At 49.8% G+C, this 25314-nt stretch overlaps 1 protein-coding gene across 4 annotated transcripts in view; it reads left to right on the top strand.

Annotated features, from left to right (window-relative positions):
• Positions 1 to 25314, top strand: part of vgll4b (vestigial-like family member 4b) — a 111826-nt gene that overhangs the window by 62301 nt on the left and 24211 nt on the right. The window lies entirely within an intron of this gene.

Genomic DNA, 25314 nt, shown 5'->3' with positions numbered 1-25314 from the left:
TGCTTGTCATCTCCTGCTTGTCTCCTCCTCTCCTGCTTGTCTCCTCCTCTCCTGCTTGTCGTCTCCTGCTTGTCGTCTCCTGCTTGTCGTCTCCTGCTTGTCGTCTCCTCCTGCTCCCCTGCTTGTCGTCTCCTGCTTGTCTCCTCCTCCTCCCCTGCTTGTCGTCTCCTGCTTGTCGTCTCCTGCTTGTCTCCTCCTCCTCCCCTGCTTGTCGTCTCCTGCTTGTCGTCTCCTGCTTGTCTCCTCCTCCTCCCCTGCTTGTCGTCTCCTGCTTGTCTCCTCCTCCTCCCCTGCTTGTCGTCTCCTGCTTGTCGTCTCCTGCTTGTCGTCTCCTGCTTGTCGTCTCCTGCTTGTCGTCTCCTGCTTGTCGTCTCCTGCTTGTCGTCCCCTGCTTGTCGTCTCCTGCTTGTCTCCTCCTCCTCCCCTGCTTGTCGTCTCCTGCTTGTCTCCTCCTGCTCCCCTGCTTGTCGTCCCCTGCTTGTCGTCTCCTGCTTGTCTCCTCCTGCTCCCCTGCTTGTCGTCTCCTGCTTGTCGTCTCCTGCTTGTCGTCTCCTGCTTGTCTCCTCCTCCTCCCCTGCTTGTCGTCTCCTGCTTGTCTCCTCCTCCTCCCCTGCTTGTCGTCTCCTGCTTGTCGTCTCCTGCTTGTCGTCTCCTGCTTGTCGTCTCCTGCTTGTCGTCTCCTGCTTGTCGTCTCCTGCTTGTCGTCTCCTGCTTGTCGTCTCCTGCTTGTCGTCTCCTGCTTGTCGTCTCCTGCTTGTCGTCTCCTGCTTGTCGTCTCCTGCTTGTCGTCCCCTGCTTGTCGTCTCCTGCTTGTCTCCTCCTGCTCTCCTGCTTGTCGTCTCCTGCTTGTCTCCCCTCTTCTCCTCCCCTCTCCCCTCTTCTCCTCCCCTCTCCCCTCTTCTCCTCCCCTCTTCTCCTCCCCTCTCCCCTCTTCTCCTCCCCTCTCCCCTCTTCTCCTCCCCCTCTCCCTCTTCTCCTCCCCTCTCCCCTCTTCTCCCCCCTCTTCTCCTCCCCTCTCCCCTCTTCTCCTCCCCTCTCCCCTCTTCTCCTCCCCTCTCCCCTCTTCTCCTCCCCTCTCCCCTCTTCTCCTCCCCTCTTCTCCTCCCCCTCCCCTCTTCTCCTCCCCCTCCCCTCTTCTCCTCCCCTCTCCCCTCTTCTCCTCCCCTCTCCCCTCTTCTCCTCCCCCTCCTCCTCCCCCCTCTCCCCTCTTCTCCTCCCCTCTCTCCCTCTTCTCCTCCCCTCTCCCCTCTTCTCCTCCCCTCTCCCCTCTTCTCCTCCCCTCTCCCTTCTTCTCCCCCTCTCCCCTCTTCTCCTCCCCTCTCCCCTCTTCTCCTCCCCTCTCCCCTCTTCTCCTCCCCTCTCCCCTCTTCTCCTCCCCTCTCCCCTCTTCTCCTCCCCTCTCCCCTCGCTCCCCATCTCTCTGCCTTTGTGGAGATCAGGAGAAACTCTGTAAATTGGAGATCCTGTATTGATGATAGATAGACAGTAAGGCTGAGACAGCAGACCTCAACGTGGATCAGCACATAGGTTTTCATTAATTACGACACTAAGGGATGGTACATTTCATGCTAACATCATGCTTTCATTTGTGTTGGGAGCTCATTATCAGTTTCTAAGTTATAATGTTAGCAAGCTAAATGTCCCTTACCTTGAACTAAGAGCTCTTGGGGGCATCTGAGCCCTCGTGGGGCATTTAAGCCCTGAACAATGCCTGACAGGCAGCACTGTCTCCCAGGGTGTGTGACACCCCCAAGACCACAGCCAATCGCATGCAAGAAACAACGCAGCTAGTCTTGTGAGTGAACTAGTTTTAGTTAGGTAGTCATATTAGCTATCTATCTATGCTGGTTGTTAGCGTGCATCAATGACAGGTGTATAACTGTAAGGACGCTCCTTGTTTTATAGATATTCACATGTACAGAGTAGGTGAGCTCCATTCCTGACAGGAATGAGGTGGTTATCAGATCAATGTAGCCACACGGCTCCTTGATGAGGTGGTTATCGGATCAATGTAGCCACAGGGCTACTTGATGAGGTGGTTATCGGATCAATGTAGCCACAGGGCTCCTTGATGAGGTGGTTATCGGATCAATGTAGCCACAGGGCTCCTTGATGAGGTGGTTATCAGATCAATGTAGCCACAGGGCTCCTTGCTGAGGTGGTTATCAGATCAATGTAGCCACAGGGCTCCTTGATGAGGTGGTTCTCAGATCAATGTAGCCACAGGGCTCCTTGCTGAGGTGGTTATCGGATCAATGTAGCCACAGGGCTCCTTGATGAGGTGGTTATCGGATCAATGTAGCCACAGGGCTCCTTGATGAGGTGGTTATCAGATCAATGTAGCCACAGGGCTCCTTGATGAGGTGGTTATCGGATCAATGTAGCCACAGGGCTCCTCGATGAGGTGGTTATCGGATCAATGTAGCCTCAGGGCTCCTTGATGAGGTGGTTATTGTACATCTGAACAAATTAATGTGTGACGTGTGATACTTCTGGACAACCTTTGTTATATAGTGAGAAGTCGTGGGGTGAGATCGGACAGACAGACAGGTAGGCTGGGGGGAGGTCGGACAGACAGACGGGTCGGCTGGGGGGAGATCAGACAGACACAGGTCGGCTAGGGGGAGGTCGGACAGACAGACAGGTCGGCTGGGGGGAGGTCGGACAGACACAGGTCGGCTAGGGGGAGGTCGGACAGACAGACAGGTCGGCTAGGGGGAGGTCGGACGGACAGACAGGTCGGCTGGGGGGGGGTCGGACAGACAGACAGGTCGGCTGGGGGGGTCGGACAGACAGACAGACAGGTAGGCTGGGGGAGGTCGGACAGACAGACAGACGGGTAGGCTGGGGGGAGGTCGGACAGACAGACAGACGGGTAGGCTGGGGGGAGGTCGGACAGACAGACAGGTAGGCTGGGGGGAGGTCGGACAGACAGACGGGTAGGCTGGGGGGAGGTCGGACAGACAGACGGGTAGGCTGGGGGAGGTCGGACAGACAGACGGGTAGGCTGGGGGAGGTCGGACAGACAGACGGGTAGGCTGGGGGAGGTCGGACAGACAGACGGGTAGGCTGGGGGAGGTCGGACAGACAGACGGGTAGGCTGGGGGGAGGTCGGACAGACAGACGGGTAGGCTGGGGGGAGGTCGGACAGACAGGTAGGTAGGCTGGGGGGAGGTCGGACAGACAGACAGACAGACAGGTAGGCTGGGGGGAGGTCGGACAGACAGACGGGTAGGCTGGGGGGAGGTCGGACAGACAGGTAGGTAGGCTGGGGGGAGGTCGGACAGACAGACAGACAGACAGGTAGGCTGGGGGAGGTCGGACAGACAGACAGACAGACAGGTAGGCTGGGGGGAGGTCGGACAGACAGACAGACAGACAGGTAGGCTGGGGGGAGGTCGGACAGACAGACAGACAGACAGGTAGGCTGGGGGGAGGTCGGACAGACAGACAGACAGACAGGTAGGCTGGGGGAGGTCGGACAGACAGACAGACAGACAGGTAGGCTGGGGGGAGGTCGGACAGACAGACAGACAGGTAGGCTGGGGGGAGGTCGGACAGACAGACAGACAGACAGGTAGGCTGGGGGGAGGTCGGACAGACAGACAGACAGGTAGGCTGGGGGGAGGTCGGACAGACAGACGGGTAGGCTGGGGGGAGATCGGACAGACAGACAGGTAGGCTGGGGGGAGGTCGGACAGACAGACAGGTAGGCTGGGGGGAGATCGGACAGACAGACGGGTAGGCTGGGGGGAGGTCGGACAGACAGACAGGTAGGCTGGGGGAGATCGGACAGACAGACAGGTAGGCTGGGGGAGATCGGACAGACAGACAGGTAGGCTGGGGGAGATCGGACAGACAGACGGGTAGGCTGGGGGAGGTCGGACAGACAGACAGGTAGGCTGGGGAGATCGGACAGACAGACAGGTAGGCTGGGGGAGGTCGGACAGACAGACGGGTAGGCTGGGGGGAGATCGGACAGACAGACGGGTAGGCTGGGGGGAGGTCGGACAGACAGACGGGTAGGCTGGGGGAGGTCGGACAGACAGACGGGTAGGCTGGGGGAGGTCGGACAGACAGACAGGTAGGCTGGGGGAGGTCGGACAGACAGACGGGTAGGCTGGGGGAGGTCGGACAGACAGACAGGTAGGCTGGGGGAGGTCGGACAGACAGACAGGTAGGCTGGGGGAGATCGGACAGACAGACAGGTAGGCTGGGGGAGATCGGACAGACAGACGGGTAGGCTGGGGGAGGTCGGACAGACAGACAGGTAGGCTGGGGGGAGATCGGACAGACAGACAGGTAGGCTGGGGGAGGTCGGACAGACAGACGGGTAGGCTGGGGGAGATCGGACAGACAGACGGGTAGGCTGGGGGAGGTCGGACAGACAGACGGGTAGGCTGGGGGAGGTCGGACAGACAGACGGGTAGGCTGGGGGAGGTCGGACAGACAGACAGGTAGGCTGGGGGGAGGTCGGACAGACAGACGGGTAGGCTGGGGGGAGGTCGGACAGACAGACAGGTAGGCTGGGGGAGGTCGGACAGACAGACAGGTAGGCTGGGGGAGGACGGACAGACAGATGGGTAGGCTGGGGGAGGACGGACAGACAGATGGGTAGGCTGGGGGGAGGTCGGACAGACAGACGGGTAGGCTGGGGGGAGGTCGGACAGACAGGTAGGCTGGGGGGAGATCGGACAGACAGACGGGTCGGCTGGGGGGGGGTGACTATACGTGTTAGCAAGGGTTATCTCTTATTCTAATTATTACTCTTATTCAAGTTATTAGTAGTTTAACGCCTCATTGGTGACCGACAGAGGGCAACGTCTAGGGATGTTGTATCGATACCATATACCAGCACCAAGTCTGTAGTTCTTCAGATACCAGGTTAATTCTGGGTAATGATGTCAACTCCACTCTGCTGCTGGACCTGAACAAGTGTTGTGTTACTGACTTAGGTATATTTTCATTTCTGTGATTGATGTGGCATTACTATGGAGCGTGTGTGTGTGTGCTAGACGAACCCTACATTCTGTGACTGTGGCTCTCAATTCAAAATGTGTTTTATTCCTCACAACAAGACTAACTAAATGTGTTTTATAGCTCACAACAGGACTAACTAAATGTGTTTTATTCCTCACAACGGGACTAACTAAATGTGTTTTATTCCTTACAACAGGACTAACTAAATGTGTTTTATAGCTCACAACAGGACTAACTAAATGTGTTTTATAGCTCACAACGGGACTAACTAAATGTGTTTTATTCCTCACAACGGGACTAACTAAATGTGTTTTATTCCTCACAACGGGACTAACTAAATGTGTTTTATTCCTCACAACAGGACTAACTAAATGTGTTTTATAGCTCACAACAGGACTAACTAAATGTGTTTTATTCATCATAACAGGACTAACTAAATGTGTTTTATTCCTCACAACGGGACTAACTAAATGTGTTTTATAGCTCACAACGGGACTAACTAAATGTGTTTTATAGCTCACAACAGGACTAACTAAATGTGTTTTATTCCTCACAACAGGACTAACTAAATGTGTTTTATAGCTCACAACAGGACTAACTAAATGTGTTTTATTCCTCACAACGGGACTAACTAAATGTGTTTTATAGCTCACAACGGGACTAACTAAATGTGTTTTATTCCTCACAACGGGACTAACTAAATGTGTTTTATTCCTCACAACGGGACTAACTAAATGTGTTTTATTCCTCACAACGGGACTAACTAAATGTGTTTTATAGCTCACAACGGGACTAACTAAATGTGTTTTATTCCTCACAACAGGACTAAATACATTTACATTTACATTTAAGTCATTTAGCAGACGCTCTTATCCAGAGCGACTTACAAATTGGTGAATTCACCTTCTGACATCCAGTGGAACAGCCACTTTACAATAGTGCATCTAAATCATTAAGGGGGGTGGTGAGAAGGATTACTTATCCTATCCTAGGTATTCCTTGAAGAGGTGGGGTTTCAGGTGTCTCCGGAAGGTGGTGATTGACTCCGCTGTCCTGGCGTCGTGAGGGAGTTTGTTCCACCATTGGGGGGCCAGAGCAGCGAACAGTTTTGACTGGGCTGAGCGGGAACTGTACTTCCTCAATGGTAGGGAGGCGAGCAGGCCAGAGGTGGATGAACGCAGTGCCCTTGCTTGGGTGTAGGGCCTGATCAGAGCCTGGAGGTACTGCGGTGCCGTTCCCCTCACAGCTCCGTAGGCAAGCACCATGGTCTTGTAGCGGATGCGAGCTTCAACTGGAAGCCAGTGGAGAGAGCGGAGGAGCGGGGTGACGTGAGAGAACTTGGGAAGGTTGAACACCAGACGGGCTGCGGCGTTCTGGATGAGTTGTAGGGGTTTAATGGCACAGGCAGGGAGCCCAGCCAACAGCGAGTTGCAGTAATCCAGACGGGAGATGACAAGTGCCTGGATTAGGACCTGCGCCGCTTCCTGTGTGAGGCAGGGTCGTACTCTGCGGATGTTGTAGAGCATGAACCTACAGGAACGGGCCACCGCCATGATGTTGGTTGAGAACGACAGGGTGTTGTCCAGGATCACGCCAAGGTTCTTAGCGCTCTGGGAGGAGGACACAATGGAGTTGTCAACCGTGATGGCGAGATCATGGAACGGGCAGTCCTTCCCCGGGAGGAAGAGCAGCTCCGTCTTGCCGAGGTTCAGCTTGAGGTGGTGATCCGTCATCCACACTGATATGTCTGCCAGACATGCAGAGATGCGATTCGCCACCTGGTCATCAGAAGGGGGAAAGGAGAAGATTAATTGTGTGTCGTCTGCATAGCAATGATAGGAGAGACCATGTGAGGTTATGACAGAGCCAAGTGACTTGGTGTATAGCGAGAATAGGAGAGGGCCTAGAACAGAGCCCTGGGGGACACCAGTGGTGAGAGCGCGTGGCGAGGAGACAGATTCTCGCCACGCCACCTGGTAGGAGCGACCTGTCAGGTAGGACGCAATCCAAGCGTGGGCCGCGCCGGAGATGCCCAACTCGGAGAGGGTGGAGAGGAGGATCTGATGGTTCACAGTATCGAAGGCAGCCGATAGGTCTAGAAGGATGAGAGCAGAGGAGAGAGAGTTAGCTTTAGCAGTGCGGAGCGCCTCCGTGATGCAGAGAAGAGCAGTCTCAGTTGAATGACTAGTCTTGAAACCTGACTGATTTGGATCAAGAAGTTCATTCTGAGAGAGATAGCGGGAGAGCTGGCCAAGGACGGCACGTTCAAGAGTTTTGGAGAGAAAAGAAAGAAGGGATACTGGTCTGTAGTTGTTGACATCGGAGGGATCGAGTGTAGGTTTTTTCAGAAGGGGTGCAACTCTCGCTCTCTTGAAGACGGAAGGGACGTAGCCAGCGGTCAGGGATGAGTTGATGAGCGAGGTGAGGTAAGGGAGAAGGTCCCCGGAAATGGTCTGGAGAAGAGAGGAGGGGATAGGGTCGAGCGGGCAGGTTGTTGGGCGGCCGGCCGTCACAAGAAGCGAGATTTCATCTGGAGAGAGAGGGGAGAAAGAGGTCAGAGCACAGGGTAGGGCAGTGTGAACAGAACCAGCGGTGTCGTTTGACTTAGCAAACGAGGATCGGATGTCGTCGACCTTCTTTTCAAAATGGTTGACAAAGTCATCTGCAGAGAGGGAGGAGGGGGGGAGGGGGAGGAGGATTCAGGAGGGAGGAGAAGGTGGCAAAGAGCTTCCTAGGGTTAGAGGCAGATGCTTGGAATTTAGAGTGGTAGAAAGTGGCTTTAGCAGCAGAGACAGAGGAGGAAAATGTAGAGAGGAGGGAGTGAAAGGATGCCAGGTCCGCAGGGGGCGAGTTTTCCTCCATTTCCGCTCGGCTGCCCGGAGCTCTGTTCTGTGAGCTCGCAATGAGTCATCGAGCCACGGAGCGGGAGGGGAGGACCGAGCCGGCCTGGAGGATAGGGGACATAGAGAGTCAAAGGATGCAGAAAGGGAAGAGAGGAGGGTTGAGGAGGCAGAATCAGGAGAAAGGTTGGAGAAGGTATGAGCAGAGGGAAGAGATGATAGGATGGAAGAGGAAAGAGTAGCGGGGGAGAGAGAGCGAAGGTTGGGACGGCGCGATACCATCCGAGTAGGGGCAGTGTGGGAAGTGTTGGATGAGAGCGAGAGGGAAAAGGATACAAGGTAGTGGTCGGAGACTTGGAGGGGAGTTGCAGTGAGGTTAGTGGAAGAACAGCATCTAGTAAAGATGAGGTCGAGCGTATTGCCTGCCTTGTGAGTAGGGGGAAGGTGAGAGGGTGAGGTCAAAGAGGAGAGGAGTGGAAAGAAGGAGGCAGAGAGGAATGAGTCAAAGGTAGACGTGGGGAGGTTAAAGTCGCCCAGGACTGTGAGAGGTGAGCCGTCCTCAGGAAAGGAGCTTATCAAGGCATCAAGCTCATTGATGAACTCTCCGAGGGAACCTGGAGGGCGATAAATGATAAGGATGTTAAGCTTGAAAGGGCTGGTAACTGTGACAGCATGGAATTCAAAGGAGGCGATAGATAGATGGGTAAGGGGGAGAGAGAGAATGACCACTTGGGAGAGATGAGGATCCCGGTGCCACCACCCCGCTGACCAGAAGCTCTCGGGTGTGCGAGAACACGTGGGCGGACGAAGAGAGAGCAGTAGGAGTAGCAGTGTTATCTGTGGTGATCCATGTTTCCGTCAGTGCCAGGAAGTCGAGGGACTGGAGGGAGGCATAGGCTGAGATGAACTCTGCCTTGTTGGCCGCAGATCGGCAGTTCCAGAGGCTACCGGAGACCAGGAACTCCACGTGGGTCGTGCGCGCTGGGACCACCAGATTAGGGTGGCCGCGGCCACGCGGTGTGGAGCGTTTGTATGGTCTGTGCAGAGAGGAGAGAACAGGGATAGATAGACACATAGTTAACAGGGTACAGAAGAGGCTACGCTAATGCAAAGGAGATTGGAATGACAAGTGGACTACACGTCTCGAATGTTCAGAAAGTTAAGCTTACGTAGCAAGAATCTTATTGACTAAAATGATTGAAATGATACAGTACTGCTGGAGTAGGCTAGCTGGTAGTGGCTGCGATGTTGACACTACACTAATCAAGTCGTTCCGTCGAGTGTAATAGTTTCTACAGTGCTGCTATTCGGGGGCTAGCTGGCTAGCTAGCAGGTTAATTGCGTTACGTTACTTTAAAAGAACGACAATAGCTGGCTAGCTAACCTAGAAAATCGCTCTAGGCTACACAATTGTCTTAGATACAAAGACGGCTATGTAGCTAGCTAGCTACGATCAAACAAAACAAACCGTTGTACTGTAATAGTTACTACAGTGCTGCTATTCGGGGGCTAGCTGGCTAGCTACGTTAAAAGAACGACAATAGCTGGCCAGCTAACCTAGAAAATCGCTCGAGGCTACACAATTGTCTTAGATACAAAGACGGCTATGTAGCTAGCTAGCTACGATCAAACAAAACAAACCGTTGTACTGTAATAGTTACTACAGTGCTGCTATTCGGGGGCTAGCTGGCTAGCTACGTTAGAAGAACGACAATAGCTGGCCAGCTAACCTAGAAAATCGCTCTAGACTACACAATTGTCTTAGATACAAAGACGGCTATGTAGCTGGCTAGCTACGATCAAACAAATCAAACCGTTGTACTGTAATGAAGTGAAATGAAAATGTGATACTACCTGTGGAGCGACGCGGAATGTTGACCGGGTAGTTGGAGTTCAATTCGGTAGAGGTTGGCTACATGTGTTTTATTCCTCACAACAAGACTAACTAAATGTGTTTTATTCCTCACAACTAGACTAACTAAATGTGTTTTATTCCTCACAACTAGACTAACTAAATGTGTTTTATTCCTCACAACTAGACTAACTAAATGTGTTTTATTCCTCACAACGGGACTAACTAAATGTGTTTTATTCCTCACAACGGGACTAACTAAATGTTTTATTCCTCACAACGGGACTAACTAAATGTTTTATTCCTCACAACGGGACTAACTAAATGTGTTTTATTCCTCACAACGGGACTAACTAAATGTGTTTTATTCCTCACAACGGGACTAACTAAATGTGTTTTATAGCTCACAACAGGACTAACTAAATGTGTTTTATTCCTCACAACAGGACTAAATACATGTGTTTTATTCCTCACAACAAGACTAACTAAATGTGTTTTATAGCTCACAACGGGACTAACTAAATGTGTTTTATAGCTCACAACAGGACTAACTAAATGTGCTTTATAGCTCACAACAGGACTAACTAAATGTGTTTTATTCCTCACAACAAGACTAACTAAATGCAGAGGGGAAGAAAATAGAGAATAATAGAACAGTAAAACGTGTAATAATACACAACGTGTGGTGACAACTTGGTGACGGAGTGATCAAAACATTAGGAACATCTGATCTTTCCATGACTGAGGGTGGTGGGTACGGCCCAGCACATCACTGGGGTCAAGCTTCCTGCCATCCAGGACCTCTATACCAGGCGGTGTCAGAGAAAAGACCAAAAAATTGTCAGACTCCAGACATCGACTGTTCTCTCTGCTTCCGCACAGCAAGCGGTAACAGAGCGTAAAGTCTTGGACCAAAAGGCTCCCCAACATCTTCTACCCCCAAGCCATAAGACTCCTGAACAATTAAACAAATGGCCACCGGACTATTTACATTGACCCCCCCCCCCCCCCCCAATTTGTTTTGTACACTGTTGGTTAAGGGCTTGTAAGTAAGCATTTCACGGCAAGGTCTACACTTGTTGTATTCGGTGCATGTGACGAAAAAAAATATTTGATTTGACAGACTGACCAGGTGAATCCAGGTGAAAGCTATGATTTAAAAAATATATATATATATTTTTTTCACCTTTTAATTAACCAGGTAGGCTAGTTGAGAACACCTTTATTTAACCAGGTAGGCCAGTTGAGAACACCTTTATTTAACCAGGTAGGCCAGTTGAGAACACCTTTATTTAACCAGGTAGGCTAGTTGAGAACATCTTTATTTAACCAGGTAGGCTAGTTGAGAACACCTTTATTTAACCAGGTAGGCCAGTTGAGAACAACTTTATTTAACCAGGTAGGCCAGTTGAGAACACCTTTATTTAACCAGGTAGGCTAGTTGAGAACACCTTTATTTAACCAGGTAGGCCAGTTGAGAACACCTTTATTTAACCAGGGAGGCTAGTTGAGAACACCTTTATTTAACCAGGTAGGCCAGTTGAGAACACCTTTATTTAACCAGGTAGGCTAGTTGAGAACACCTTCATTTAACCAGGTATGCTAGTTGAGAACAAGTTCTCATTTGCAACTGCGACCTGGCCAAGATAAAGCATAGCAGTGTGAACAGACAACACAGAGTTACACATGGAGTAAACAATTAACAAGTCAATAACACAGTAGGAAAAAGAGAGTCTATATACATTGTGTGCAAAAGGCATGAGGAGGTAGGTGAATAATTACAATTTAGCAGATTACCACTGGACTGATACATGATCAGATGGTCATGTACAGGTAGAGATACTGGTGTGCAAAAAAGCAGAAAAGTAAATAAATATAAACAGTATGGGGATGAGGTAGATTGGGTGGGCTATTTACCAATAGATTATGTACAGCTGCAGCGATCGGTTAGCTGCTCAGATAGCAGATGTTTGAAGTTGGTGAGGGAGATTAAAGTCTCCAACTTCAGCAACATTTTTTATTTTTTTTGCAATTCGTTCCAGTCACAGGCAGCAGAGACTCCGTCCCATCCAATATTGATGTCAAGACAACATACCATATATATCTGATCTATGGCCCCTGGTCTAACAGGGACAGGGTGATATCCCATATATATCTGATCTACGGGCCCTGGTCTAATGGGGCCTTTTGATCCGGGTAGTAGTAGGTGCTCCCCGGTTTGAGTGCGTAAAGAACTGCAACAACACTCACGGTCCACCACCCAAAAGGACATCCAGCCAACTTGACACAACTGTGGGGAAGCATTGGAGTCAACATGGGTCAGCATCCCTGTGGAACGCCTTCAACACCTTGTAGAGTCCATTTCCTAACGAATTGAGGTTATTCTGGGGGGGCAAAAGGGAATGCCACTCGATATTAGGAATGTGTTCCTAATGTTTTGTACACTCAGTGTACAAGAGGTACCAGTGCTGAGTCGACGTGCAGGGGTACGAGGTACGAGGTACATGTAACTCGGAATAAACAGTAGCAGCAGCAGTGATGAGTCAAAGTTGGTGCGAAAGGGTCAATGCAGATAGTCCAGGTAGCTAACTATTTAGCCGTAGGGGTAGAAGTTGTTCACGGTCCTGTTGGTTCCAGACTTGGTGCGTCGGTATCGCTTGCCGTGTGGTGGCAGAGAGAACCGTCTGTGACTTGGGTGGCTGGAGTCTTTGACAATTTTCGGAGCCTTCCTCTGGTATAGAGGTCCTGGATGACAGGAAGTACAGCCCCTGTGATGTACTGGGCCGTAAACACTACCCTTTGTAGCGCGTACGGCAGTTAGATACCAGGCGGTTGCCATACCAGGCGGTTGCCATACCAGGCGGTTGCCATACCAGGCGGTTGCCATACCAGGCGGTTGCCATACCAGGCGGTGTTGCAGCCGGTCCAGCGGCACCATTTACAGCATTTTTGGAACTGTTTGAGGATCTTAGAGCCCATGCCAAATCTTTTCAGCCTCCTGAGGGTGAATAGGTGTTGTCGTGCCCTCTCCATGTTGGTGTGTTTGGACCATGTGAGATCCTTAGGGACTTGGACATCGACCCCCTCCACTACAGCCCCGTTGGTGCTCGTCCCTCTGTTTCCTGTAGTCCAGGATCAGCTCATTTGTCTTGCTAATGTTGATTGAGAGGGTGTTGTCCTGGCACCACACTGTCAGGTCACTGGCATCCTCCTTATAGGTTGTGTCATCGTCGTTGGTGATCAGGCCTACTGCCGTTTTGTCGGCAAGCGTAATGATGGTGTTTGAGTGGTACGTGGCCACACAGTCGTGGGTGAACAGGACGCACAGGAGGGGACTAAGCACGCACTCCTGAGGGGCCCCACGCGTTGAGGGTCTGCGTGGCAGATGTGTTGCTTACATACCCTCACCACCTGGGGGCGTCCCGTCAGGAAGTCTAGGATCCAGTTACAGAGGGAGGTGTTCAGTCCCAGGGTCCTTAGCTCAGTGATGAGCTTTGAGGGCACTATGGTGTTGAACGCTGAGCTGTAGTCAATGAACAGCATTCTCATGTAGGTGTTCCTTTTGTCCAAGTGGGAAAGAGTAGTGTGGAGTACAATAGAGATTGCGTCATCTGGATATTTTGGGGAGGTATGCAAATTGGGTCCAGGGTGTCTGGGATGATGGTGTTGATGTGAGCCATGACCGGCCTTTCAAAGCATTTCGTGGCTGCAGATGTGAATGCTAGACAAGTTATCTTAGTGTTCTTGGGCACAGGGACTATGGTGGTCTGCTTGAAACATGTTGGTATTACAGACCGAGTCGGGGACGGGTTGAAAATGTCAGTGAAGACACGTGCCATCTGATCAGTGCATGCTCTTAGTACGCGTCCTGGTAATCTCTGGCCCCGTAGTCTTGTTAATGTTAACATGTTTAAAGGTCTTACTACCATTAGCTACAGAGAGCGAGATCACAGTCATCCGGAACAGCTGGTGCTCCCACGCTTGGTTCAGTGTTGATTTCCTCGAAGCGAGCATAGAAGGCATTTAGCTCATCTGCTGGGATTGCGTCACCAGACAGCTCGCGGCTCGGTTTCCCAATGTAATCCCTTGATAGTTTGCAAGCCCTGCCACATCCGACGAGCGTCAGAGCTGGTGTGGTAGGATTTGATCTTAGTCCTGTATTGATGTTTTGCCTGCTTGATGGCATAGCAGGATTCTTTTATTAGCGTCCTGGTTAGTGTCCCGTCCTTGGAAGCGGCAGCTCTCGCCTTTAGCTCAGTGCGGATGTTGCCTGTAATCCATGGCTTCTGGTTTGGAAATGTACGTACGGTCACTGTGGCGATGGCACTGTCGATGCACTTATTAATGAAACTGGTGACTGATGTGTTAACTTCCTCAATGCCATCAGATAAGTCCCGGAACACATTCCACAGTCAGATTTGCCAAATGGAGGGTGAGGGAGAGCTTTGTATGCGTCTCTGTATGTGTGTGGAGTAAAGGTGTGAATGAAACAATGGTGACAGACAGAGGGCAACATCTAGGGATGTTGTATCATGTGTGCCTGTGTGTGTTGATGTGGCATTACCCTGCATCCTTGTATGTGTGTGTGAGCTGCAACCTGACCCTTTATTCTGGGGCTGGGCTGCACCTAGTTCTCTCTCTGGTTTCTATTATGGTGTTAGTCAGTCAGGGCAGACCTGGGCCCTCGGGCTTAGGGGTGAGGGACACAGGAAAACAAGCAACCTTTGTCCCAAAACCCTGTAACGTGGAAACCAGGGTAATGTTTCCCTCCCTAGTCAGTTCAGCAGCAAAACCATGAAAATGTAGACTTGTTGAATTGTAAAACAAACTGCTCTGTGTCGTTGACTGGAGTTCAGACGACAAGCAGCGGGGGCCATTTTCTCTCTCTCAAAACAAAGAGCCCTTATCCTGTCAGTCAGACGGCTGTGGGCTGGAAGCCTCCTACTGCTACGGCCCGTCTCTCTCCCTCTGTCATGTTCCCTGCTGCAGTTATTCTCCTGTTAGCTGTCCCTGTCTGTCTGTATGTGCTCCACGACTACAGCTTTAGCTCCACGACTACAGCTTTAGCTCCACGACTACAGCTCCACGACTACAGCTTTAGCTCCACGACTACAGCTTTAGCTCCACGACTACAGCTCCACGACTACAGCTTTAGCTCCACGACTACAGCTTTAGCTCCACGACTACAGCTCCACGACTACAGCTTTAGTACCACGACTACAGCTTTAGCTCCATGACTACAGCTCCACGACTACAGCTCCACGACTACAGCTTTAGCTCCACGACTACAGCTTTAGCTCCACGACTACAGCTTTAGCTCCACGACTACAGCTTTAGCTCCACGACTACAGCTCTAGCTCCACGACTACAGCTCTAGCTCCACGACTACAGCTCTAGCTCCACGACTACAGCTCCACGACTACAGCTCCACGACTACAGCTCCACGACTACAGCTCCACGACTACAGCTTTAGGACCACGACTACAGCTTTAGCTCCACGACTACAGCTTTAGCTCCACGACTACAGCTTTAGCTCCACGACTACAGCTTTAGCTCAACGACTACAGCTCCACGACTACAGCTTTAGCTCCACGACTACAGCTTTAGCTCCACGACTACAGCTTTAGCTCCACGACTACAGCTCCACGACTACAGCTCCACGACTACAGCTCCACGACTACAGCTCCACGACTACAGCTTTAGCACCACGACTACAGCTGTAGCTCCACGACTACAGCTCCACGACTACAGCTTTAGCTCCACGACTACAGCTTTAGCTCCACGACTACAGCTTTAGCACCACGACTACAGCTTTAGCACCACGACTACAGATTTAGCTCCACGACTACAGCTTTAGCTCCACGACTACAGCTTTAGCTCCACGACTACAGCTTTAGCTCAACGACTACAGCTGTAGCTCCACGACTACAGCTCCACGACTACAGCTTTAGCTCCACGACTACAGCTTTAGCTCCACGACTACAGCTTTAGCTCCACGACTACAGCTCCACGACTACAGCTCCACGACTACAGCTCCACGACTACAGCTCCACGACTACAGCTCCACGACTACAGCTCCACGACTACAGCTCCACGACTACAGCTTTAGCTCCACGACTACAGCTCTAGCTCCACGACTACAGCTCTAGCTCAATGACTACAGCTCTAGCTCAATGACTACAGCTCCACGACTACAGCTTTAGGACCACGACTACAGCTTTAGCTCCACGACTACAGCTTTAGCTCCACGACTACAGCTTTAGCTCCACGACTACAGCTTTAGCTCCACGACTACAGCTTTAGCTCCACGACTACAGCTCCACGACTACAGCTCCACGACTACAGCTTTAGCTCCACGACTACAGCTTTAGCACCACGACTACAGCTTTAGCACCACGACTACAGATTTAGCTCCACGACTACAGATTTAGCTCCACGACTACAGCTTTAGCTCCACGACTACAGCTTTAGCTCCACGACTACAGCTTTAGCTCAACGACTACAGCTGTAGCTCCACGACTACAGCTCCACGACTACAGCTTTAGCTCCACGACTACAGCTCCACGACTACAGCTCCACGACTACAGCTCCACGACTACAGGTTTAGCACCACGACTACAGCTTTAGCACCACGACTACAGCTGTAGCTCCACGACTACAGCTGTAGCTCCACGACTACAGCTGAAGCTCCACGACTACAGCTGTAGCTCAACGACTACAGCTGTAGCTCCACGACTACAGCTCCACGACTACAGCTTTAGCTCCACGACTACAGCTCCACGACTACAGCTCCACGACTACAGCTTTAGCTCCACGACTACAGCTTTAGCTCCACGACTACAGCTTTAGCTCCACGACTACAGCTTTAGCACCACGACTACAGCTTTAGCACCACGACTACAGATTTAGCTCCACGACTACAGCTTTAGCTCCACGACTACAGCTTTAGCTCAACGACTACAGCTGTAGCTCCACGACTACAGCTCCACGACTACAGCTTTAGCTCCACGACTACAGCTTTAGCTCCACGACTACAGCTCCACGACTACAGCTTTAGCACCACGACTACAGCTTTAGCACCACGACTACAGCTTTAGCTCCACGACTACAGCTTTAGCACCACGACTACAGCTTTAGCTCCACGACTACAGCTGTAGCTCCACGACTACAGCTGTAGCTCCACGACTACAGCTGTAGCTCCACGACTACAGCTCCACGACTACAGCTTTAGCTCCACGACTACAGCTTTAGCTCCACGACTACAGCTCCACGACTACAGCTCCACGACTACAGCTTTAGCTCCACGACTACAGCTTTAGCACCACGACTACAGCTTTAGCTCCACGACGACAACTTTAGCTCCACGACTACAGCTTTATCTCCACGACTACAGCTCCACGACTACAGCTTTATCTCCACGACTACAGCTCCAAGACTACAGCTTTAGCTCCATGACTACATGAAACGGAGGGCTGAGTACACCCCCATCCACATCGACAGGGCTGTAGTGGAGCGGGTCGATAGTTTCAAGTCCCTCGGTGTCCACATCACTAAGGACCTATCATGGTCCACACACATCAACACAGTGGTGAAGAGGGCACGACAACACCCCTTCCCCCAGATGCACCAGTCTGGAACCAACAGGACCCTGAACAGCTTCTACCTCCAAGCTATTAGACTGCTAAATAATTAACCAATAGCTACCTGGAATATTTTCATTGGACCCTTTTTGCACCAATCACTGTCCTTGTAACTGTTTATTATCTCTCCTGTTGCCTAGTCACTTCACCCCTACCTATAGGAACATATCTACCTCATGTATGTAGTTCTGTCCTTGTAACTGTCTCTCCTGTTGCCTAGTCACATTACCCCTACCTATAGGAACATATCTACCTCATGTATGTAGTTCTGTCCTTCTGATGTTCTGTATTATGTGTAATGTCATGTTTTGTGTGGACTTCTATTTGTCTCTCTGCATTGTTAGTCTACACCTCTCTCTTTCACTGTTAGTCTACACCTGTTGTTTACAACGCATGTGACAAATACAATTAGATTTGATGACTTCATTTTTTGTCTCCATAACTTTAGCTGTCTTGGTTGAGCTGTGCTGAGTTGTGTAGCAGTGTGCTCGGGTTTGTGACTAGATCTCCTCTCCTGTGCTGAGTTGTGTAGCAGTGTGCTCGGGTTTGTGACTAGATCTCCTCTCCTGTGCTGAGTTGTGTGGGGATGTTCTCATGCCCCCCCCCCCCCCCCCCAGCCAACTGGACAGTAGAGAGAGAGGGGATGTTCTCATGACTCCCCCAGCCAACTGGACAGTAGAGAGAGAGGGGATGTTCTCATGCCCCCCCCCCCCCAGCCAACTGGACAGTAGAGAGAGAGGGGATGTTCTCATGCCCCCCCCAGCCAACTGGACAGTAGAGAGAGAGAGGGGATGTTCTCATGCCCCCCCCCCCCAGCCAACTGGACAGTAGAGAGAGAGAGGGGATGTTCTCATGCCCCCCCCAGCCAACTGGACAGTAGAGAGAGAGGGGATGTTCTCATGCCCCCCCCCCCCCCAGCCAACTGGACAGTAGAGAGAGAGGGGATGTTCTCATGCCCCCCCCCGCCAACTGGACAGTAGAGAGAGAGGGGATGTTCTCATGCCCCCCCCCCCCCCAGCCAACTGGACAGTAGAGAGAGGGGATGTTCTCATGCCCCCCCCCCAGCCAACTGGACAGTAGAGAGAGAGGGGATGTTCTCATGCCCCCCCCCAGCCAACTGGACAGTAGAGAGAGAGGGGATGTTCTCATGCTCCCCCCCCCCAGCCAACTGGACAGTAGAGAGAGAGGGGATGTTCTCATGCCCCCCCCCAGCCAACTGGACAGTAGAGAGAGGGGATGTTCTCATGCCCCCCCCCCCCCCCCCCCCAGCCAACTGGACAGTAGAGAGAGAGAGGGGATGTTCTCAAGCCCCCCCCCCCCCCAGCCAACTGGACAGTAGAGAGAGAGGGGATGTTCTCATGCCCCCCCCCCAGCCAACTGGACAGTAGCGAGAGAGAGAGGGGATGTTATCATGACTCCCCCAGCCAACTGGACAGTAGAGAGAGAGGGGATGTTCTCATGCCCCCCCAGCCAACTGGACAGTAGAGAGAGAGGGGATGTTCTCATTGTTGTCTTCCTCTCAGGCTTCCATCTTCGCCCTGGACCTCCTCAATGTCCACCTCTTGAACCTCAGACTCTGACGCCTCATCTTCACTGTCACTTTCCAACCTTGTTGAGGATGGCTCATTGCCAGGCTCAAAAAGCCTCAAATTTGCCCGGATGGCCACCAATTTTTCAACCCTTGTATTGGTCAGCGTGTTGCGTGCTTTGGTGTGTGTGTTCCCAAACAAAGACCAGTTGCGCTCTGAGGCGGCTGATGTTGGTGGGATTTGGAGGATGATGAAGGCAACAGGGGAAAGAGCCTCAGATCCACTAAGTCCCTTCCACCAGGTGGCAGATGAGATATGTTGGCATGACTACCATAATGCATCTCCATCCCAAAGCCCTTGTTTGGAAGTGTACTTCGCCAGACTGCCAAGTACCCTGCCCTCATCCAGGCCAAGGTGGTGAGACACGGTAGTGATGACACAATCGGCCTTGTTGATCTCTGCACCAGACAGGATGCTCTTGCCAACGTACTTGTGGTCCAACATGTACGCTACGGCGTGTTTGGGCTTCAGGCAGAAGTCTTCACGCTTTTTGATGTATTTCAGAACTGCAGTTTCCTCTGCTTGGAGCAACAGTGAAGTGGGCAGGGCAGTATGGATTTATTCTCTTACATCTACAAACAGAGTCTGAACAACCATTATGTTTGTCTTACTGAAATTTAATTTCATGGCCCAGGTCTGACAGAATCTGTGCTGAAATCTAGGTGCTGCAGGTCATCAGCAAACTGTAGACATGTGACTTCAGATTCGAGTAGGGTGAGTCCGGGTGCTGCAGACTGCCCTCGCCAATTCATTGATGGATGGATGGATGGATGGGGCTTAAACTGCATCCCTGTCTCACTCCACGGTGGAAAGAAATGTGTGTGTCTTGCCAATTTTAACAGCACACTTGTTGTTTGTGTACATGGCCTTGGGGTGTCATATATGTCCCCCCCCCCAACACCACTTTCATCAGTTTGTACAGCAGACCCTCAGTTTGTACGGCAGACCCTCAGTTTGTACGGCAGACCATCAGTTTGTACGGCAGACCCTCAGTTTTTAAGGCAGACCATCAGTTTGTACGGCAGACCCTCAGTTTTTAAGGCAGACCATCAGTTTGTACGGCAGACCATCAGTTTGTACGGCAGACCCTCAGTTTTTAAGGCAGACCATCAGTTTGTACGGCAGACCATCAGTTTGTACGGCAGACCCTCAGTTTGTACGGCAGACCCTCAGTTTGTACGGCAGACCCTCAGTTTGTACGGCAGACCCTCAGTTTGTACGGCAGACCCTCAGTTTGTACGGCAGACCCTCAGTTTGTACGGCAGACCCTCAGTTTGTACGGCAGACCCTCAGTTTGTACGGCAGACCCTCAGTTTGTACGGCAGACCCTCAGTTTGTACGGCAGACCCTCAGTTTGTACGGCAGACCCTCAGTTTGTACGGCAGACCCTCAGTTTGTACGGCAGACCCTCAGTTTGTACGGCAGACCCTCAGTTTGTACGGCAGACCCTCAGTTTGTACGGCAGACCCTCAGTTTGTACGGCAGACCCTCAGTTTGTACGGCAGACCCTCAGTTTGTACGGCAGACCCTCAGTTTGTACGGCAGACCCTCAGTTTGTACGGCAGACCCTCAGTTTGTACGGCAGACCCTCAGTTTGTACGGCAGACCCTCAGTTTGTACGGCAGACCCTCAGTTTGTACGGCAGACCCTCAGTTTGTACGGCAGACCCTCAGTTTGTACGGCAGACCCTCAGTTTGTACGGCAGACCCTCAGTTTGTACGGCAGACCCTCAGTTTGTACGGCAGACCCTCAGTTTGTACGGCAGACCCTCAGTTTGTACGGCAGACCCTCAGTTTGTACGGCAGACCCTCAGTTTGTACGGCAGACCCTCAGTTTGTACGGCAGACCCTCAGTTTGTACGGCAGACCCTCAGTTTGTACGGCAGACCCTCAGTTTGTACGGCAGACCCTCAGTTTGTACGGCAGACCCTCAGTTTGTACGGCAGACCCTCAGTTTGTACGGCAGACCCTCAGTTTGTACGGCTGACCATCAGTTTGTACGGCTGACCCTCAGTTGGTACAGCAGACCCTCATGCCAAATTAAGCCAAAAGCTTCTTCTTTTTTAAATCAACAAAGCATGAGAAGATTTTGCGTTTTTTCTTTTTTTTCTGTCATTTAGGGTGTGCAGGTCATCAGCAAACTGTAGACATGTGACTTCAGATTCTAGTAGGGTGAGTCCGGTCTGTCGTACGGTAATTTGGTAAAAAAGCCATTTGACATTTGCTCAGTTCATTGTTTTCACTTTGGAAAATGTACGAGTCTGCTGTTAATGATAATAATGCAGAGGATTTTCCCAGGTTTTTTTTCTCCAGAGATTGGGAGAGAGGGAGGGAGAGAGGGAGGGAGAGAGGGAGGGAGAGAGGGAGGGAGAGAGGGAGGGAGAGAGGGAGGGAGAGAGGGAGGGAGAGAGGGAGGGAGAGAGGGAGAGAGAGAGGGAGAGAGAGAGGGAGAGAGAGAGGGAGAGAGAGAGGGAGAGAGAGAGGGAGAGAGAGAGGGCGAGAGAGAGGGAGAGAGAGAGGGAGAGAGAGAGGGAGAGAGAGAGGGAGAGAGAGAGGGAGAGAGAGAGGGAGAGAGAGAGGGAGAGAGAGAGGGAGAGAGAGAGGGGAGAGAGAGAGAGGAGAGAGAGAGAGGGAGAGAGAGAGAGGGAGAGAGAGAGAGGGAGAGAGAGGGAGAGGGAGAGAGAGGGAGAGGGAGAGAGGGAGGGAGAGAGGGAGGGAGGGAGGGAGGGAGGGAGAGAGAGAGGGAGAGAGAGAGGGAGAGAGAGAGGGAGAGAGAGAGGGAGAGAGAGAGGGAGAGAGAGAGGGAGAGAGAGAGGGAGAGAGAGAGGGAGGGAGAACTGAGGTTGTTGTGGAACTGAATATACACCATTAGCTCTTTATCAGAGCCTGATTGGAAGGTTCCAGAAGCCCTTCTAAATACAGTGTAGCTGTTTGGGACCTGCAGAGCCCTGTGGTTTGTATGACGCTGGCAGTATAGCAGGAGCAATGTTCATAACCTGTGGTCCTCCCTCCTCTACTCACACTGTGTGTGTGTGTGTGAGAACCTGTGGTTGTGCCTCCCTCCCTCCAGCCTGATTCTTCCCAGATGTTTCCTGTGAGACTGCAAGGTCACACACACACACACACACACACACACACACACACACACACACACACACACACACACACACACACACACACAGCGAGAGAGAGGCTCCACTTACTCAGTGAGTTGAAGCAGAAATATAAACCAAACCCAGCCCATCAACAGTTGTGGGGTTTCTTCTCAAACAAACGACACTGAAACACAATTGTGAGAAAAAGGCTCTGGGGTTTTATTGCTCTCTAGGCCATTTTCACACACAAGACGACACCCTCTCTGCTTCTGAATAAAGTATCCTAGCTAACTGACATTTGTTCTCTCATGAAGTGCAGTCCAACACTATATCTGTCAACAAGATACGGTAACAATTTAACAGTCATCTGTGACTGAACAAACAGGAACTTGTAAAACGAATCACTTTGCTGTTCTAAGAGACGTGTGATGAATAACCATAGAACTACAAAGACCAGTGGACATTCAGGGTTTTCTCAGACTCTCTGGAAAGTAGTTAGTGTAACTAAAGTACACAAAAAGTATACAAAGCTACGTAGTCACATTTAACTTATGGGTTAGTATTCTGTCACATTTAACTTATGGGTTAGTATTCTGTCTCAGCATTGTTCATTAACGTATGGGTTAGTATTCTGTCTCAGCAGTGTTCATTAACATATGGGTTAGTATTCTGTCACATTAACGTATGGGTTAGTATTCTGTCTCAGCATTGTTCATTAACATATGGGTTAGTATTCTGTCACATTAACGTATGGGTTAGTATTCTGTCTCATTAACGTATTGGTTAGTATTCTGTCTCATTAACATATGGTTGGTATTCTGTCTCATTAACATATGGGTTAGTATTCTGTCTCATTAACGTATGGGTTAGTATTCTGTCTCAGCATTGTTCATTCACATATGGGTTAGTATTCTGTCACATTAACGTATGGGTTAGTATTCTGTCTCAGCATTGTTCATTAACATATGGGTTAGTATTCTGTCACATTAACGTATTGGTTAGTATTCTGTCTCATTAACATATGGTTAGTATTCTGTCTCATTAACGTATGGGTTAGTATTCTGTCTCAGCATTGTTCATTAACATATGGGTTAGTATTCTGTCTCATTAACGTATGGGTTAGTATTCTGTCACATTAACGTATGGGTTAGTATTCTGTCACATTAACGTATGGGTTAGTATTCTGTCACATTAACGTATGGGTTAGTATTCTGTCACATTAACTTATGGGTTAGTATTCTGTCACATTAACGTATGGGTTAGTATTCTGTCTCATTAACGTATGGGTTAGTATTCTGTCTCATTAACGTATGGGTTAGTATTCTGTCTCATTAACGTATGGGTTAGTATTCTGTCACATTAACTTATGGGTTAGTATTCTGTCACAGCATTGTTCATTAACATATGGGTTAGTATTCTGTCACATTAACATATGGGTTAGTATTCTGTCACATTAACGTATGGTTAGTATTCTGTCACATTAACATATGGGTTAGTATTCTGTCTCAGCATTGTTCATTAACGTATGGGTTAGTATTCTGTCTCAGCATTGTTCATTAACATATGGGTTAGTATTCTGTCTCAGCATTGTTCATTAACATATGGGTTAGTATTCTGTCTCAGCATTGTTCATTAACATATGGGTTAGTATTCTGTCACATTAACGTATGGGTTAGTATTCTGTCTCAGCATTGTTCATTAACATATGGGTTAGTATTCTGTCACATTAACATATGGGTTAGTATTCTTTCTCATTAACGTATGGGTTAGTATTCTGTCACATTAACTTATGGGTTAGTATTCTGTCTCAGCATTGTTCATTAACATATGGGTTAGTATTCTGTCTCAGCATTGTTCATTAACGTATGGGTTAGTATTCTGTCTCAACATTGTTTATTAACGTATGGGTTAGTACTTGAGGTTGACTCGAAGACGGTAACATTAGAACTGCTACAGTAAAACATGGATTAAAGCTGCAGTCTGGGATCCAGTTAATGGTTGTTTTAAGTCGTGGTGTTTTTCCCCAATCGCAGCTGTCGACCGGAGTGTGTTTAAATGTTCTACCAGAACTTATTTCTTCATAATTTATGTATTGCAGGTTGGTTTTGATTCTGTAATTAATGGATGACTGAATAAAAACCTGTGGGTTCTGCCACCACACAACCACTAATAACACCCTGTGTCTAATATATAATAATATATACAGTGCCTTGCGAAAGTATTCGGCCCCCTTGAACTTTGTGACCTTTTGCCACATTTCAGGCTTCAAACATAAAGATATAAAACTGTATTTTTTTTGTGAAGAATCAACAAGTGGGACACAATCATGAAGTGGAACGACGTTTATTGGATATTTCAAACTTTTTTTAACAAATCAAAAACTGAAAAATTGGGCGTGCAAAATTATTCAGCCCCCTTAAGTTAATACTTTGTAGCGCCACCAGCACACAACCACTAATAACACCCTGTGTCTAATATATAATAATATATAGAACAACACATCATCTTACTTTACCTAGTGACTGAAACAGTGATCTATTAAAATAATATAGACATTTCAAACATTATATCATTGGCTATTTTTTATTATTTTACCTTTATTTTTACTAGGCAAGTCAGTTAAGAACACATTCTTATTTTCAATTCCGGCCTGGGAACTGTGGGTTAACTGCCTGTTCAGGGGCAGAACGACAGATTTGTACCTTGTCAGATCGGGGGTTTGAACTCACAACCTTCCGGTTACTAGTCCAACGCTCTAACCACTAGGCTACCCTGCCGGCTATGTACATGGTTGTAACAATGTGCAAAGTAGTTGAAGTATGAAAAGGGGAAAATAAATATAGGTTGTGTTTTCAATGTTTGTCTTCCACTGGGTGACCGTTTCTCATGGCAACGGGCCACATCTTGTTGCTGTGTTAACACACTGCGGTATTTCGCCTATTTTTGCCATATGGGAGTTTATCAATGTTTGATTTGTTTTCAAATTCTTGGGGGAAATATGTGTCTCTAATATGGTCATACATTTGGCAGGAGGTTAGGAAGTGCAGCTCAGTTTCCACCTCATTTTGTGGGCAGTGAGCACATAGCCGGTCTTCTCTTGAGAGCCATGTCTGCCTTCGGCGGCCTTTCTCAATAGCAAGGCTATGCTCACTGAGTCTGTACATAGTCAAAGCTTTCCTTAAGTCTGTTTACAGCCAGATAGCATTCTCATTTGCTCTGTTTTTGATTCTTTCCAGTGTGTCAAATATTTAGCTTTTTGCATTCTCATAATTAGGTTGGGTCTAAATGTGTTGCTGTCCAGGGGCTCTGTGGAGTCTGT

The sequence above is a fragment of the Oncorhynchus masou genome, chromosome 6 (assembly GCF_036934945.1).
Source record: "Oncorhynchus masou masou isolate Uvic2021 chromosome 6, UVic_Omas_1.1, whole genome shotgun sequence".
Lineage (NCBI taxonomy): Eukaryota > Metazoa > Chordata > Actinopteri > Salmoniformes > Salmonidae > Oncorhynchus > Oncorhynchus masou.
This window is presented reverse-complemented; position numbering and strand designations above follow the sequence as displayed.